Below are 17,131 nucleotides of genomic sequence, written 5' to 3'. Positions count from 1 at the left end.
CAAACCAGCCCCCAAGGACAGTGCCTGAAACCAAATCTAAAGCCTGACACTTCGCAGAGATACGGACTCTATTAGCTAAATAACTGTGCGCCCATCAGGTACTGGCCTCTGGCTGCCAATGCTTTCCGGCCTACAAAAACAACTCACCACACCTACAAAATCAGGGCGCACCACCCCACACCAATATCAATCTGTGAACTGTCCAACCACACAACACATCACAGTGACTGGCACCCAGAACCCCTGCAACACAAGGTCCAAACAAGCTGATCGACAGCACTCACGATCTACCACAACGAGCGTTGGCACCCAAAGTGCTCAGGGACCAGCAGACAACTGAAATGACCGGGGCAAACACAAAAACCCCCGCACCAGAAGACGACAGCCAAATCCACAAAATATGGGGATGGGTGGGCGGGAAACTTGCACAGGAACAAAGAGGAAGGTCATAAGTTCAGCAGGATATTTATAACCATGCCAGCTATGCAACGCCCACTGTGACACACCATGGGAGTATCCGAGCAACCTGTCATGTCCCTTTTCTTAGCTCTTTAGTGGATAGGAGCCTATACCAGACTTGATCCCAAACCTCAGCTTTTTAATCTCCTTTGGGCTGATGACCATCCCTCTGTTGTAATAAAAGGCTTAACGGTTGATGCTCAACCATGTCATGACTCCCGAAAGCATAATTCCCATTAACATAAAATAAGTACACAGACACCAAGTTTTTGCAAATGCAAAGTCACTTTTATTAATAAAACAAACATATGGTAGAGGAGAAAGCACAAACAGCCAGTTAGAACTAAGGATGAGCGGGCTCTGATTTCTTGAATCCAAGCCCACCCGAACAGTGCGGATCCGAGTCAGATCCGAGCACTGTCCGGGTATTCCCGCCGATTCCGAAACTTAAAACGAGGCTCTGACTCATAATCCCGCTGTCGGATCTCGCGATACTCAGATCCTTTAAATTCCCCGCTTGCCGCCGCCATCTTCACTCGGGCATTGATCAGGGAAGAGGGAGGGTGTGTTAGGTGGTTCTCTGTCCTGCTATTTCTCGTGCTGTGCTATGCTGAGCTGTGTTCTGCTCAGTCCAGTGGTGCTGTGTCCTGCTGAGTCCAGTGCTGCTTTGTCCAGTGCTGTGTCCTGCTGATTCCAGTGGTGCTGTGTCCTGTGCTCTGTTCTGCTAAGGGCATTGTTATTTATAAATTATTCCAGTTATAAAAAAAATAAAAAACTTATCCAAAAACAATTGAAAAAAAAATTAAAAAAATTAGGTTGAAAAAAAATAGGTAGTACTATTTCAATTCAAAGTCACACTACGTTCACTCTTGCAGCTGTCACAAAAAATAGGTAGTACTATTTCAATTCAAAGTCACATTACGTTCACTCTTGCAGCTGGCACAAAAAATAGGTACTGCTATATAACTACAGTCCAGTGGTACTCTACTGTGCCGCAGATAATTTGTAAAGGCTTTGCCGAGTGTGTGTGGTTTAGGGGTACGCTCTCTTGTGCTGCATATAATGGAGTACCAAAATTTGGAGGATAAAGTAGGGAAAGATCAAGAACCACTTCCTCCTAATGCTGAAGCTGCTGCCACTAGTCATGACATAGACGATGAAATACCATCAACGTCGTCTGCCAAGGCCGATGCCCAATCTCCTAGTACAGGGCATGTAAAATCCAAAAACCCAAAGTTGACTAAAATTACCAAAAAAAGAAAATTAAAAACATCTGAGGAGAAACGAAAACTTGTCAATATGCCATTTACGACACGGAGTGGCAAGGAACGGCTTAGGCCCTGGCCCGTGTTCAGGACTAGTGGTTCAGCTTCACCCAAGAATCTAAGCCCTCCTCCTCCCCCCCTCTCAAAAAAATTTAAGGAGAGAGTTATGCTGTCAGCAACAACAACAAAACAGCAAACAACTTTGCCTTCTAAACAGATGACATCACAAATCCCCAAGGCGAGTCCAGGGGTGTTGGTGGTTGAGAAGCCTGACCTTCCCCTCACTGTACGGGAAGAGGTGGCTCCTTCCCTCATTTGCAGCACACCCTCTGCATATGCTGGAAGGATCACCCACAGTGTAGATCCAGATATGGATAATCAAGGTGTCAATGTTGTACACCGGGAGGAGGATATTGATGTAGCTGGCGCTGTGGAGGAACTTGACGAGAAGGATGCTGATGTGGTTATCTTAAATGAGGCACCAGGGGTGGAATCAGTTGTTGTCCATGGGATGAAAAAGCCCATCGTCATGCCTGGACAGAAGACCAAGAAATGCACCTCTTCGGTCTGGAGTTATTTTTATCCCAATCCGGACAACAAATGTATGGCCATATGTAGCTTATGTAAAGCTCAAATAAGCAGGGGTAAGGATCTTGCCCACCTAGGGACATCCTCCCTTATACGTCACCTGAATAACCTTCATAGTTCAGTGATTAGTTCAGGAACTGGGGCTAGGACCGTCATCAGTCCAGGGACACCTAAATCCCTTGGTCCTGTTGGATACACACCACCAACACCCTCCTCGTTAACTTCCTTCACGATCTCCATCAGATATAGTCCTGCAGGCCATGTCACCAGCCACACTGAGTCCTCTTCAATCCTGCAGCGGTACGCCTACTACTGCCGTTGCTGCTGGTAGTCGGTCATCTTCCCAGAGGGGAAGTCGTAAGAACGCTACGTCTTTCACCAAACAGTTGACCGTCCAACAGTCGTTTGCCATGAGCACAAAGTACGACAGTAGTCACCCTATTACAAAGCGGATAACTGCGGCTGTAACTGCTATGTTTGTGTTAGACATGCGTCCGGTGTCCGCCATCTGTGCAGTGGAATTTAGACTAGTTGAAGGAGGTATTGTGGCCCCGGTACCAAATTGGGTACCGGGGCCACTCCACTACGCAGTCCAGATAGCTGCGTATCAGATATTAAACTACGTTCAGTGTTGCTGCCAAAGAAAAAAATAATTAAAATGCCCTGTCATCAACGAAAACAAGAGGTAATGACGCGCTAGAACTCCACCGCAGAGGATGGAGGAGCAGAAAAAGGCCATTCAAGCCTACACAGCCACCTACGATGGGCCACGTGTTTGTGCCGCCCACTTGTGTCGCTTAGCTTAGACATCCAGCTACCTCTGTGCAACGTTTTTGACTAAAAACAATATTGTGAGGTGTTCTGAATAGACTGGAAATTAGTGGAAATGATTGTTATTGAGGTTAATAATGGTGTAGGCGTGAACAAAAACCCAAAAACTGGATTTTAGCACTTTTTATGCTTTTTTAAAAATAAATCAGAACCCAAAACCCTAAATCAGAACCAAACCTTTCGTCAGGTGTTTTGGCAAAACAAATCAGAACCCAAAACCCAAAACACTAAAAGTGGCCGGTGCACACCCCTAGTTAGAACCAATACTAAAATAGCACAATGAGGGTGACCTACCCTCTCTGTATAAATCAACTGGTGGACATTTTCCTCCCAGGAACGCCTAGGATTAATATCAGACCAACAGAACACTACATGAGGCCACCAGTGACCACGGCAGTCAGATACGTCGTAACCCTTAAAATAAGAACAATCGAAGAGCCAAGGCCAAAATCATTACCTCCCAAATGAACAACCAGACATTGCTGGACACCACTCCCAGCCACCTCACTCTGAAAAAAAAGCATGAAAACCAGATCTACTGCCCCAACCATACCACAACTACCGGACCCGGAAAGGAAGAAGTGTCCCTAGCCAACTAATGCAAAGCAGCCCAATGCACAAAGGAATGGTCAATCACCTAGATTGTCAGTGGCCCCAACAACTAGTATTGCAGGAGAAAGAAAACTGAGACATCAAACCCAATACGTACAACAAACGGCAACCAACAGCGAACAGGAGAAAACCAAACAGAAGCAGCGTCCCGTTGCCTAGCAACGGGACTGAGACCAGGACGCATGCGCCCGCTATCCGGAAGTCCGCGGCAGCCGACGGGGAGATCAGACGTCCGTTCCCCGTCTGACAGGGAATCAGCGGGGACGGCGTCTGACAGTACCCCCTCCCCTCCTCCCTCTCAGAGAAGGATTGCCTTTCCTCAGAAATTTTGCAAGGAGAGGAGGAGCATGAAGGTCGGCCTCCGAGACCCACGATCTCTCCTCCGGACCGTAACCTCTCCAGTGTACAAGATACTAAGGTTTGCTCTGGAAGAAACGTTTCTTCAGAATCCTCTCGATCTCGAATTCATCCCCTAAAGATGTTTTAATAGGTGGAGGAGGAGCAGGTTCTCTGAAGAATTCGTTGAGAATCAGCGGTTTCAGCAATGAAATATGAAATGTGTTATGGATTCTAAGAGACGGAGGTTTGAAGTAAGTTTGAAGGAAACAGGATTGATGACTTGTGCTATGGAAAAGAGACCAATAAACTTAGGAGCCAATTTCATGGATGGCACTTGAAGTCGAAGGTTGCGCGTAGACAACCAAACACGGTCTCCTACCCTTAGTACTGGAGCAACTCTTCTATGAAGATCAGCCGCTTTCTTCTGTCTCTGTACAGAAGTAGACAGTGCTTCTTTCGTTTGAGACTAGATTTGAGAGAAGTCATGGATGAGAGTATCAGCCACTGGTACTAGAGAGGAGGGAGCTTCGGACAAGAGAGGAGGAGTGGGATGTCTGCCGTAGATAATGAAAAATGGAGAACGCCCAGAGGAGGAATGTAGAAGATTGTTGTGGGCGAATTCGGCCCAATACAGAAGATCATTCCATGTCGTTTGATGATCAGAAGCAAAACACCGTAGAAAACACTACAAGTCTTGATTCACTCGTTCTGTCTGTCCATTAGTTTGGGGGTGATATCCGGAAGAAAATTTGAGACTGACTCCAATCTTTTTACAAAAAGCTCTCCAGAACTTAGCGACAAATTGTACTCCTCTGTCAGAGATGATCTCTTGAGGGCATCCATGAAGACGGAAGATGTTCTTTAGAAACAAATCTGCGAGTTTAGGGGCTGAAGGGAGTCCTTTACAAGGAATGAAGTGTGACATTTTTGAAAAGCGGTCTACCACGACCTAGATGGTATTGTAGCCATTGCTCAAAGGGAGATCGGTGATGAAGTCCATCGTAATGCTGGTCCAGGGAGAATCCGGAATAGGCAGAGGAAGGAAAAGACCAGGAGGACTTTGTCTTGGCACCTTGTGGCGTGCACAAACATGCAGATACGAATTTTTGAACATCTGAAGCCAGTTTAGGCCACCAATAATATCTGGAGAGGAATTCTTTGGTTCTCTTGTAACCGGCATGGCCGGCAAATTTGGACTCGTGAGCCCAACATAGTAGTTTAGAGCGGAGATGAGGTTCCACGAATGAACGCCCTGGAGGGGGAGAGATTACTGAAGAATTGGTAATGGCCACTGTTTGTATTGGATTTAGAATCATTTTGTTGTCTAAACAAGTGAGAGTACCGTCATTATCAAAGGACCTGGAGAGAGCATCGGCCTTGGAATTTTTGGAACCCGGGACGAAAGGTGAGAATGAGTTGGAACCTGGCAAAGAAAAGAGACCAGCGAGCTTGACGGGGGTTAAGACATTGTGCTTCCTGGAGATAAGTAAGATTTTTATGATCTTTCATGACCGTGACGGGATGTAAGGCACCCTCTAGTAAGTGACGCCACTCCTCAAGGGCAATCTTGATGGCTAATAATTCCTTGTCACCGATTCCATAATTTAGTTCAGTGCTAGAGAATTTCTTAGACAGGAATCCACAAGTTTCTAATGTTCCTGAAGCAGATTTTTGGGAAAGTATTGCTCCAATCCCGACTGAAGAAGCGTCCACTTCAATAAAAAACGGTCTCCCCTGGTCTGGCTGTTTGAATATAGGGGCCAAAAGAAATGCTTCTTTAAGAGTTTTGAAGGCCAATATGGCTTCGACAGGCCATGGTTTTCTGCAGGCACCTTTTCGAGTTAAAGCTGTAATTGGACAGATAATGGATGAAAAGCCTTTAATGAACTGCCGGTAATAATTGGCAAAGCCGATAAAGCGTTGAGTAGCTTTGAGACCAATAGGTAATGGCCAGTTGACAATGGCCTTCACTTTCCACTATGTATCCTAGAAATGGAACTTGTGAATGCTCAAAAAGGCATTTCTCCAGCTTGCAATATAAGGAATGTTTCCGGAGACGAGAAAGAACAGTCTTGACATGGAGACGATGAACATGTAAGTCAGATGAAAATATCAAAATATCGTCCAGGTAGACAATCACAAATTGATACAGAAGATCCCTGAAGATCTCGTTGACAAAATCTTGAAACACTGCAGGGGCATTGCAAAGTCCACTCATCATCCTTTCGAATGCGGATTAAGTTGTAGGCCCCTCTGAGATCTAATTTAGAGAAGATTTTGGCTCCTCCAATCCGGTCGAACAATTCTGTGATCAATGGGAGCGGATAGCGGTTCTTGATGGTAATATCATTAAGACGGCGGTAGTCTATGCACGGTCTTAATGAACCGTCTTTTTTTTTTACAAAAAAGAATCCGGCTCCTACTGGCGAGGTAGACTTTCTGATAAATCCTCTTTGAAGGTTATCTGATATATATAAAGACATTGCCTTAGTCTCAGGGAGGGCCAGAGGATAAACTCTACCTTTGGGAATAGTTTTGCCGGGAATTAGCTCAATAGGACAATCCCATGCTCGATTTGGAGGGAGCGTCTCTGCAGCGGTCTTGCTAAACACATCAATAAAGTCTAAATACGGCTCTGGTAGTTTGAGGTGGGAGTCCAAAGAGAGACAAGGAAGTTGGTTAGGAGGAAGTATTTTCGAGACGCATTGATTGAAGCATGAGGATCCCCAGGAGGTAACTTGAGCGAGAGCCCAATCGAATTGTGGCGAATGTTTCCTGAGCCATGGTAGCCCTAAAATGATGGAATTAACGGACTGTGGGATAACCAGGAACTGAATCCACTCTTGATGGAGAACCCCTACCTGCAACTGAACTAGAGCAGTAGTGTCAGTGATGGAACCGTTGCTGACACGGTTACCGTCAACTGCAGTAAGAACCAGAGGTTGCGGCAATGGAGTGCAGGGTATGTGAAGCTTCGACACCAGAGTGGCAGAGATGAAATTTCCTGCAGATCCGGAACCCACAAAAGCAGAACAATTTAGGGAAGAGTCCGGAAATGTGAGGGTGACAGGCATCAGAAAACTGTTATCTTTGGAAGGAGAGGGAGAATGGAGACATGAACCTAGAACAACCTCCCTGGTGTTGCCTAGGCGGTGAAGTTTTCCAGCCTCTTGGGACAGGAAGATAGCAGATGGCCGGATTCTCCACAGTACAAACACCAACGATTCTTGATCCTGCGTTCTCTCTCATCCCGTGACAGGCGAGAGCGTCCAATTTGCATCGGCTCTTCCGCCGGGAGAGCTGGAGATTGAAAACGAGGAGCCAAACGCACAGTGCGACGACCTTGGACCCTCTCCTGAGAGCGCTCTTGAAGGCGAATGTCTACCTTGACAAACAAAGAGACCAAGTCGTCAAGCTTGGATGGAAGCTCTTGCGAAGCCAGTGCTTCCTTGATAGGGTCTGACAGGCCTTGCCAATAGGTGGTGGAGAGAGCTTCATCATTCCAGCCTAATTCTGAGGCTAAAGTACGGAACTGAACTGCGTATTGACCTGCAGTTAAAGAACCTTGGCGAAGGGGGGCGTGGCTTGGCAGCCATCGTGTGAGGCAGCACTTCGGGTGAGCTCCGACAACTCCAGCTCAAACTGGACTTGTAAAGTCCCTTTCTGCCCCTCTGACCTGCTGGAGTGTCTCTTAGTGCCTCTCTGGACCGGACTGCGACTGGGCCTGCCTTTATTGAGGGCTCCAGTGGCCCCATTGGACGTGCCTGGAGGCCCTGCATTACCGCCCCCTTCAGTGCTGGTCCCCGCCTAGCCGTCGCATCACCCGCTGTGCTGATCCCCATCGGCGGCTCTGGCATATGAAGTGGGAGACCCTTACCTGCTCTGAGCTCAGTGCCCGCTGCGGCCTCCATCCAGCGCCTCATCCACGGTCTCCATTCCCAGCGCTGACCGATCAGCTGTACTTCCGGTCCCCGGCGCGGGACTTCCGGTCGGTGGATCCCCGCAGAAAGCCAGCCTGCAGTGCGTGAGTGTTTACCTCTCCCCCACCAAGCCCAGCTGTGTCCACATAAATCACCACTTTCCCCTGCGGCAACACTGACAAAGGGTGACCTGCCCCTACCTACACTGGCACAGTCAGCTCCTCTGCCATAAATCTCCCACTCTCTGTTCGCCTATGCTTCATTCATTTGTGGAGCAATATTGCCCTCTAGTGGTGGCTTAAAAATATTACACCCACTGTTTATTGCTGCTGCACTTATTTTCACTCAACTATTGCCTATTTGAAGGTTCAGCGAGGCAAGAAATTGAATCATCAAGCCTTGTCGCTTCTCAACCTCCTAGCCTGACGGGATTACTTTATATTGATACCCATCTACTGGCCTCCCTCCGGCCACTGAACATGTGACCTCCTCCATTCAGGCTGGACCAGGTTTGACCCCTATAATACTAACCAACCTAAAGGTGTGTCCCTCCTACGTCTTCTTCCCTCATACCAACCCTCCTCTGCCTCCTTCATCCTCGATTGGCCAACGGCTCCCAGCCTCTTCGTCATGTCCAACAAACCAAAGAAAGTGACTTCCGGGTCCTCTGCTCCCTTTTTTGGCTCAAAGAACAAACCGTCTTCCCCGTCTCTGACGCCTACAGAAGCGCCGGGCTCCCAACCGCTCCCTGATACGGGGCTGGACCCACAGATCCTAACTATAATGACCAGCTTACTAGAAGGAGTCAAGCAAACTTTTCACCAAGAACTCTCCAAAGTTGTTAATGACTTTAAATCGGAACTAACCTCACTGGGCAACAGATCTGACGCGCTCGAGTCAAAAACAGACGACCTCTGCCGCTCACAATCTACGACGGATAACGAACTTGCCCGTCTCCGTGACGAAGTGGAGACTCTCAAGGAACAACAGGAGGACTCTGAGAACCGATCTCGTCGTAACAACATTCGTATTCGAAATGTTGCTGAAGAAATTTCTCCAGCGGATCTTCAGGCTTTTCTTAAAGACCTTTTCCAACATATCCTTCCGGAGCTCTCTGACTCTGACTGTATGATGGACCGTGCCCACAGAGCTCTTCGGGCCCGTCCGGCCAATGGCCTGCCCCCTCGAGACATCATTGTGCGGCTGCACTATTTCCACACAAGGGACCGAATCCTCTTTGCGACTAGAGATCAATCTGCTCTCTCTTTTCGGAACATGGACATCCAGCTGTTTCAGGATCTTGCTCCTTCCACAATTCAGAAACGGAGAAACTTGCAGCCTGTTACTAGGATTCTGCGTCAACACAATCTACGGTATCGCTGGTGCTTCCCGTTTCAACTTCAGGTGTTTGCGGCCAACTCTTCTTACTTCATCAAAACGATTGAGCAGGGTCAGGATCTCCTGGCGAAACTGGACATTCTCCCCGAAGCTACTGCCATGCAGACCGGCTCTCCGAAGGCCCAGCGCTCAGCCCCTCCACAACCAGATTGGTCCCGCTCTTCCCGTCGCAAAGTCCGAGATGCCGCACCGCCATGACATGTCTATTATTGTTGCTGATTTCTGTTAACATTTTGCCTCCACAGGTGGACCTCCTACTTGGGTTGGAGCTCAGAGCTCCTTGTCTTTTTCTTTAGATATGCTACCTTTTCCATGTCACCCGTCTGTTATTGAACCTATAGTGGCACGAACCTGACATGATGTTACTTATGAAGTATGTTGGCGCTACTATACTTACATCTTGTGTTTTTCTCTTGGTAGGGTGATCCCTCTCCCCTTCTCTCCCCATCCCTCCTTTTTGTTTTCCCCCCTTCCCTCCTCCCCTAAAGTTGTAGAATCTTAAAGTTCTAATATGATTGTTAATGCACACCTTCTTTGTTGTTTTTGTTTTCTTCTCTTTCTGTTTGGTTAGTTGATAATGCTGCGGGAGGGGAGGAGTGAGGAAGGGAGGATCTCTTTCCTCCCTCTTCTCCTTTTCTCTCCCGTTTGCTTACCTTTTATTAAGATTTTCTTATGGGTCTACGGTCCTGGCCTCATCTTATATTACACACAGGACCACCCCCCACGCACCCTTTGATATTGTCTACTGTTATTTGTAAATTTACCTCACCATGTTTTTGAACCCCTCCTGGGTTCCTTTCATACAGGGTTTATGCCCAATTGGGCTCCTCTCTCCTCCTCTCTCTCCTCTCTCTTTCCTCGCTTCTCCCTTTTCACCTTTTCTTGTGTCTCCTCTCTGTTCTCAAGGACGGCTTATTAACTTACTCCATTCTTCCCCACTATTAGTCAAGCTGCCGGGACTTATCATTTCTACAATGCCATGGCCTTAAAGGTACTCTCGATCAATGTCAACGGCCTCAACACCCCCCGAAAACGTACGACGCTACTGGGAGCCTGTAGGAGAGAAAAAGCGTATATTGTCTTTCTACAGGAGACACACTTCACTGGACTCCACTCTCAGCTTCAGGGTAAGCAGTTTTCCCAGACTTTCTTTGCCTCGGCGGACTGCAAGAAGCGGGGAGTGGCTATTTTGATCCACAGTAAGATTCCCTTCCTGCACTCCATCACTTACGCAGACCCGGAGGGTCGTTTTGTTCTGGTGGGTGGTACTCTCCGATCTATTCCTGTTACCCTGGTTTCGGTCTATGCCCCTAACCAGAAACAAAAGCCTTTTTTTTCCAAACTCTTTAAATGCATTGAGCGGCTGGCGCGGGGCCACGTGATCGTGGGTGGTGATTTTAATGTGACTCTTGATCCTGTCTTGGACAGGTCTTCCCCCTCTTCCTCCCGGCGGGGCTCTCCCACTTCAGCAGAATCTACTTCACTAGCCACACTGCTATCTCATCACCGCATGTATGACTCCTGGCGACTCTGTAACTCAGACGCCAGGGATTACACCCACTACTCTGCCCCCCACCAATTGTACTCCCGCATAGACATGATACATATATCCCATGCACTTACTCCCAATGTGACTCAAGCGGGAATCACCCCACTCTCATGGACTGACCACTCGGGGGCGTTCATTACTCTAGACCTCCTCAAAACATCTCCACCCCAGGGAAAATGGCGCCTAGATGACTCTCTCCTGCTCAATCAGACGACCCTTTTAGACCTCAATAACTCAATAACTAACTACTTCCAAGATAACTCTGCTATAGATGTCCCCCCAGGCATTATCTGGGAAGCACACAAAGCCACTATACGGGGCCATTTGATTAGCCTGTCTGCGGCCTCTAGGAAAAAGGCTGCAGAAGAGATAGCTTGCTTGGAGCGCAGGTTAGCCTCTCTTCTTCCCCAACATCAGTCTCTTCATGACCCTACTCTACTCACTCAGATTACTTCACTGAAAGGCCAACTTAACACTCTTCTCTCCCGTAGGGCTGCTATTACTATGCAGAAACTACAACAAAGGTACTATGACAAATCTGACAAAGCAGATTCTGTGTTAGCCAGAAAGCTTCGTAAGAAGATGGCTCTTGGCCACATTGATAAAATTTACGACCCACAAAGGAGCAGAACTACATATGACCCTAAGGAGATAGTCCAGACGTTTCAAGATTTTTATTTCTCCCTCTATAATTTAGCCCCCCCACCCACCCCTCTAAGAGCTCATACGGTGCCGTCTCTGGACGAATACCTAGCCGCCACCCCCCTCCCTAAGCTCACTCCACCTCACATAGAATCCCTGAATGAAGATATCACCCTGACCGAGGTTTTGGCCGCTATTAAATCCCTGAAACCCTCTTCGGCTCCAGGTCCTGACGGTTTTACCCCGCAATACTATAAAAATTTCGCTGCAGTACTAGGCCCCCACCTGACATCTTTTTTTAACGAGATCCTGGATGGTGCCACGTTTGATGCAGCCACAACCAGAGCGAATATTATTGTCATTCCAAAGCCTGGGAAGGACCCAACTCTCTGCTCTAGCTATAGACCAATTTCCCTCCTTAATGTGGACCTTAAAATTTACGCAAAAATTCTGGCCTCTAGATTGAATCCCCTCCTCCCTTCCCTCATCCACCCCGACCAGGTGGGATTTATCCCGGGACGTCAAGCCCCGGACAATACTAGGAGAACAATTGACCTGATACACACAATTCACAGGGGTAAGCTCCCCTCCCTCCTTATGTCATTAGATGCTGAGAAAGCGTTCGACCGCATCTCCTGGTCGTTTATGGTTGGGGTACTGGGAGCGATGGGTTTCTCTGGCAAATTTATGACGGCCATCTCAGCCTTGTACCGTTCTCCGTCGGCTACAGTCTCTGCAAATGGTCTATCCTCGGTCCCCTTCACTATTTCCAATGGCACACGGCAGGGCTGTCCCCTTTCTCCGCTCATTTTTGCCCTTATCATAGAACCTTTAGCAGCTAGGATCCGGGCTAACCAGCAAATTCTAGGCATCCCGGTGGGTAGCTCTTCCCATAAAATAGCATTATACGCGGATGACGTCCTGTTAACAATTGCTAATCCAATTTCCTCTGTCCCTCCTCTTGTAGACGAATTAATGCTTTACGGCCACTTCTCAGGATATAAAGTTAACGCGGACAAGACAGAAGTCTTAGACTTTTATGTCTCCTCAGCTGACAAGGTGTCTTTAGAAAACTCCTTCCCGTTCAACTGGCGCCCTCAAAAACTCAAGTACCTTGGAGTATATCTAACTAAACAACCTCATCAGCTTTTTCAGGCCAACTTCCCCCACACTCTTGCTCAAGTTAAGCTAGACCTTGTTTCATGGTCGCAACTATACATCTCCTGGATAGGTCGTATTAATGCGGTCAAGATGTACATACTCCCTAGACTCCTCTACCTTTTTCAAACCCTCCCCATCCGAGTCCCCCCCTACGTTTTTAAATTTCTCCATTTCCATGTATCTAAATTCATTTGGGCGGGTAAGCGCCCCCGAGTCCGTTTCAAGCTTCTACAGAGAGCCCCGCGGGGAGGGGGACTGGGAATCCCTGATTTTCGACGCTATTATCTCTCCGCTCAGCTTGCTCAATGCGTTCTGTGGTGTAGCTTGTCTCCCTCCAGGGTCTGGGTCGAGATTGAGGCTGAAAGTCTGGGTATGCTATCCCCATCCACTCTCCTATGGCTTCCACGAGCTCGTCGACCAAAACGTGTCTCACTTTATCCGGTCATTACACATTCCCTAGCGGTCTGGGATTCATGCTCCCAAAAATTTGGCCTTTCCCCCCATCCTTCTCCCCTAGTTCCTTTGTTTAACTCCTCAGACTTCGCTCCAGGCCTTACCCCTAAAGCATTCTCCTCGTGGACCTCACAAGGGGTCCGTTTCTTAAACGATCTCACCTCCACAGCTGTGTTCCCCTCGTTTTCTGACATCCAATCGCAAATAAATATTCCCACTAAATTATTTTACCAATTCCTTCAGCTCCGCCACTTTCACCATACTGTCAAATCTCGCCTCTCCTCCCGCCCCCTTACCCCATTCGAACGTCTCTGTCTCCGTCAGTCTTCCACGAAAGGCCTTATTTCAACATTATATTATGAACTTGCCCCACCTTCCTCAAATACTAGAGTCTCGCACGAACTGGCCTGGGAACATGACCTGGGTGAAGTTCTTTTGAGCGAAGAATGGTCGGAGATATATGAGAATGCTGCCTCCAGCTCAATCTGCGTTAAAATAAAAGAGAATGCCTATAAGGTATTGTACCGCTGGTACTACGTTCCCTCCCGGATACATAAATTCCTCCCAGACTCTTCTGATCGCTGTTGGCGTGGGTGCTCCCATGAGGGTAACTTTATCCATATATGGTGGACTTGTCCCAAACTCTCAAACTTCTGGGCCGAGATCAAACACCTGATCCAATCGATTATTCAGGTAACGATTCCATTTGAGCCTAAATTTTTCCTCTTGCCCCTGGGAGCGCCAGCGGCAACTCGGCATGAGAATAAGTTAACTAGGCATATCTTATCGGCAGCTACCTGCCAAATAGCAGCAGACTGGAGGCAGCAAACTCCCCCTTCGCTTCAAGCCGTTATCAATAGAGTCTGGCAGGTCCACCGCCTAGAATATATGACCAGCATTATCAATAGGACATCAAGATCGTTCACTAAGGTATGGAGTCCATGGCTCTCATTTCTTCAGATTTATCCCCCTTTCACTTGACTCTTCTTTTACACATGTCCGTCCTCCTCCTGTAAACCCCTCTCTTTCTCTTTTCCTCTCTCTTTCCTTTCCTGTTCTCTACTGTACTAGTCTCTCCTTTTTTCCTCCTGCGTCATGCCACTCTCTGTTGAGGCATTTCGCCCCCCCCCCCCCTTATTTCCTTAAAAATCCTTGGTCAACTGCCACACACGCATATTGTTGCACTGATTATTTATATCTTAATACTGATTTTATGCTTTGTTACCTGTGATGTGCTTCTATTGCTTGTTTTTTTTTTCTTACTGACAGTGCATGTCGGTTCTGTTTGTTACTTGACCATTCAAAAATAAAAATTATAAAAAAAAAAAAAAAGAACCTATTTTACCATGTACATATAACTGAACTTATAAATATTTGAGAATTCCAATGTAAAAATAAAGAAGGCTTACCAATAAAAAAAAAAAAGAACCTTGGCGAAGAGCTAACAAACTGGATGCAGCCGAAGACACACGACCAGGTGCATCAAATACCCTCCGGAAGTTCTCAATGAAAGTGTCAGAATGAAGGAGAGATCCATCTCTTCGTTCCCACAGTGGCGAGGCCCAAGCTAGGGCCTGTCCCGTCAGAAGGGAAATAATATAGGCCACCTTAGCTCTCTCAGATGCGAAGTTTTCCGGTGAAAGTTCAAACTGGATGGAACACTGATTTAGGAATCCACGGCATCCTTTGGGATTACCGTCGTATTTCTCTGGGGTTGGAATCCATAGTGTTCTAGAGGTAGCAAGTGTTGCGCTTGGTGGGGCAGCAGCCGGAGCAGGATCAGGAACTGGGGCTGCTGCCTGAGAAGTGCTCAGGGCATCCAAGCGGGAAATCACTCCTTGTAAACACTACAAGAGTTGTGTTTGGTTGGCCTCCTGGCGTTCTACCTGTACTCCTAAATGGATGAGGAGGTCTCGGGATGAGGGTTCTCCGGTACCGTCAGTCATGGCCAGAGTAAACTGTCACGCTGTAGGCCTATGAGGCTGAAGATAATATGACACTAACCGGTATTGGTGCCACTGGTCAAACAGGCGCGGAGTCTAACGTACCCCTGGTGTTCACCAGGGATCCCCGCAAGGAGGTTTGGACTTCGCAGCAGAGAGCACGCAGGTTGCGGTCCTATTAGCCAGTTACCAGTGTAGCGTAGAGAGGTCAGACGGTTCCAGGTCACAGCAATCAGGAAGATCAGGTACAAAAGGGTAATCCAAAGGAATAGTCGCGAAGCCGAAGTCACAGTACAGAATGGGTCACACAGAAGAGTAGAATGGTCGCCAAGCCGGGGTCACAACAGGTAATCAGGAATCAGAATACTCAGGAGTATGGAGGAATAGGGAAGCCAGGAACACTGGTGGTGAACCTGTTACTCTGGCACCCTAATGGCGCCAGAGGCAGGTTTAAATAGAATCCAGACTGAGTTGATTGATGGAGAGCGGAGGCAGCAGCGGGAACAGAAGCAGCGTCCCGTTGCCTAGCAACGGGACTGAGATCAGGGCGCATGCGCCCGCTATCCGGAAGTCCGCGGCAGCCGACGGGGAGATCAGACGTCCGTTCCCCGTCTGACAGGGAATCAGCGGGGACGGCGTCTGACACATACAATCAACCATGAGCGGCTAGAGAAGAGCCCCATAAAACTGAGAATGCACAAACAGAGCAGAGGAAAACAAAGTAGAAAAAAAACAGAGGTAGCAGAACAGGGGACACAGACGAAGGTAAAAACATAAAACTTCAGGAACCAATAGCCAATCAAGCCCCATATTAGAGGAAAAAGTAGGCAAAATCCCTTCGTGCCTCTGCATCCAAACGCCACAAGCAGTCGAAGCGAGAAGCGAGAAACAACCACCAAATCAGGACAGCATAGAAGGCTGCACATACCATTTATGTGCATTAGATTTCCATCTCCCACAACTGTCGAGTAGTCGGAATGGAAGCTCCGGCAACGGCCACTGTTACAGTCGACCCAATCCGCAAGTACTGCGTGCCAAAACACTGTCCGTCCAAACCAAGTCGCTCCACTGTGCGTTTGAGAATAACATAGCACTGGTATTTAGATAGGAGTGTAAAGATCCTGGTAAACCAATCATGAACCCCCACCCTGTGGCCAAACCCAGGCATTCTCCTGTACATTAATTACGGGTATAGAGACCCCCCCCCCCCCTTCCCGCCACCACACACACTTCCCCAAGCAGAGGGGACACCGTGCGGGACAGAGGCAGACGAGGGGGAACTATACAAAAAAAGTCACAAAGTTATCAAAAGTGGAAGGGGGAGGGGGTTGGCAATGGAGCCAGGAGCCATGCCAACCTCAGGTCCAGCAGCACAGCCATAAGCTGCAGGGGAAGCAGGGCTGCATCAACCTCTGACCACAGCAACCACATTCATGGCAGAATACAAGGTGGAGGGCGGAGGGGAGCCAACAGTATTTATTGGTGAGGGAGATGGGAGATGGTCGAGTGTCAGTAGGCCATGCTCCCCCTACCTGCTCAACAGCAGCAGCCGGCCTGACTGACTGCTGACAGGGGAGAGCCCACCGCTCCTAGTGCGCATGGTCCCCAAGCCACATACAGGCAGGCAGACTGGGAGCTGTGTGAACGACAGCAAGGCACCCGCCTTACAGCACAACCACCTGCCTGTCTAACAGATGGGCAATGGACATGCGGGTACCCACCAATGACTGGGGTCAGGGGGGCCAGGGAACCAGTGAACGCAACGGCTGCATGGTCAGAGCCGGCGCCGGCAGGAACAGACATTGCGGATACAGAGGAAGCACAGGGAATAACTGGAGTGATATAAACGAGCAGGGTGATATGAGTAGAAGGCAGGGAATGGGTAGACAGAAATAAGAAACGGGCACAAACAAACAGTGAACAAAACAAAACACAAAGGGGAAAAACAAACATAGGCACAGGAACAGGCAG

The sequence above is a fragment of the Mixophyes fleayi genome, chromosome 1, assembly GCF_038048845.1.
Source record: "Mixophyes fleayi isolate aMixFle1 chromosome 1, aMixFle1.hap1, whole genome shotgun sequence".
Lineage (NCBI taxonomy): Eukaryota > Metazoa > Chordata > Amphibia > Anura > Limnodynastidae > Mixophyes > Mixophyes fleayi.
Note: the sequence above shows the minus strand (reverse complement) of the source record.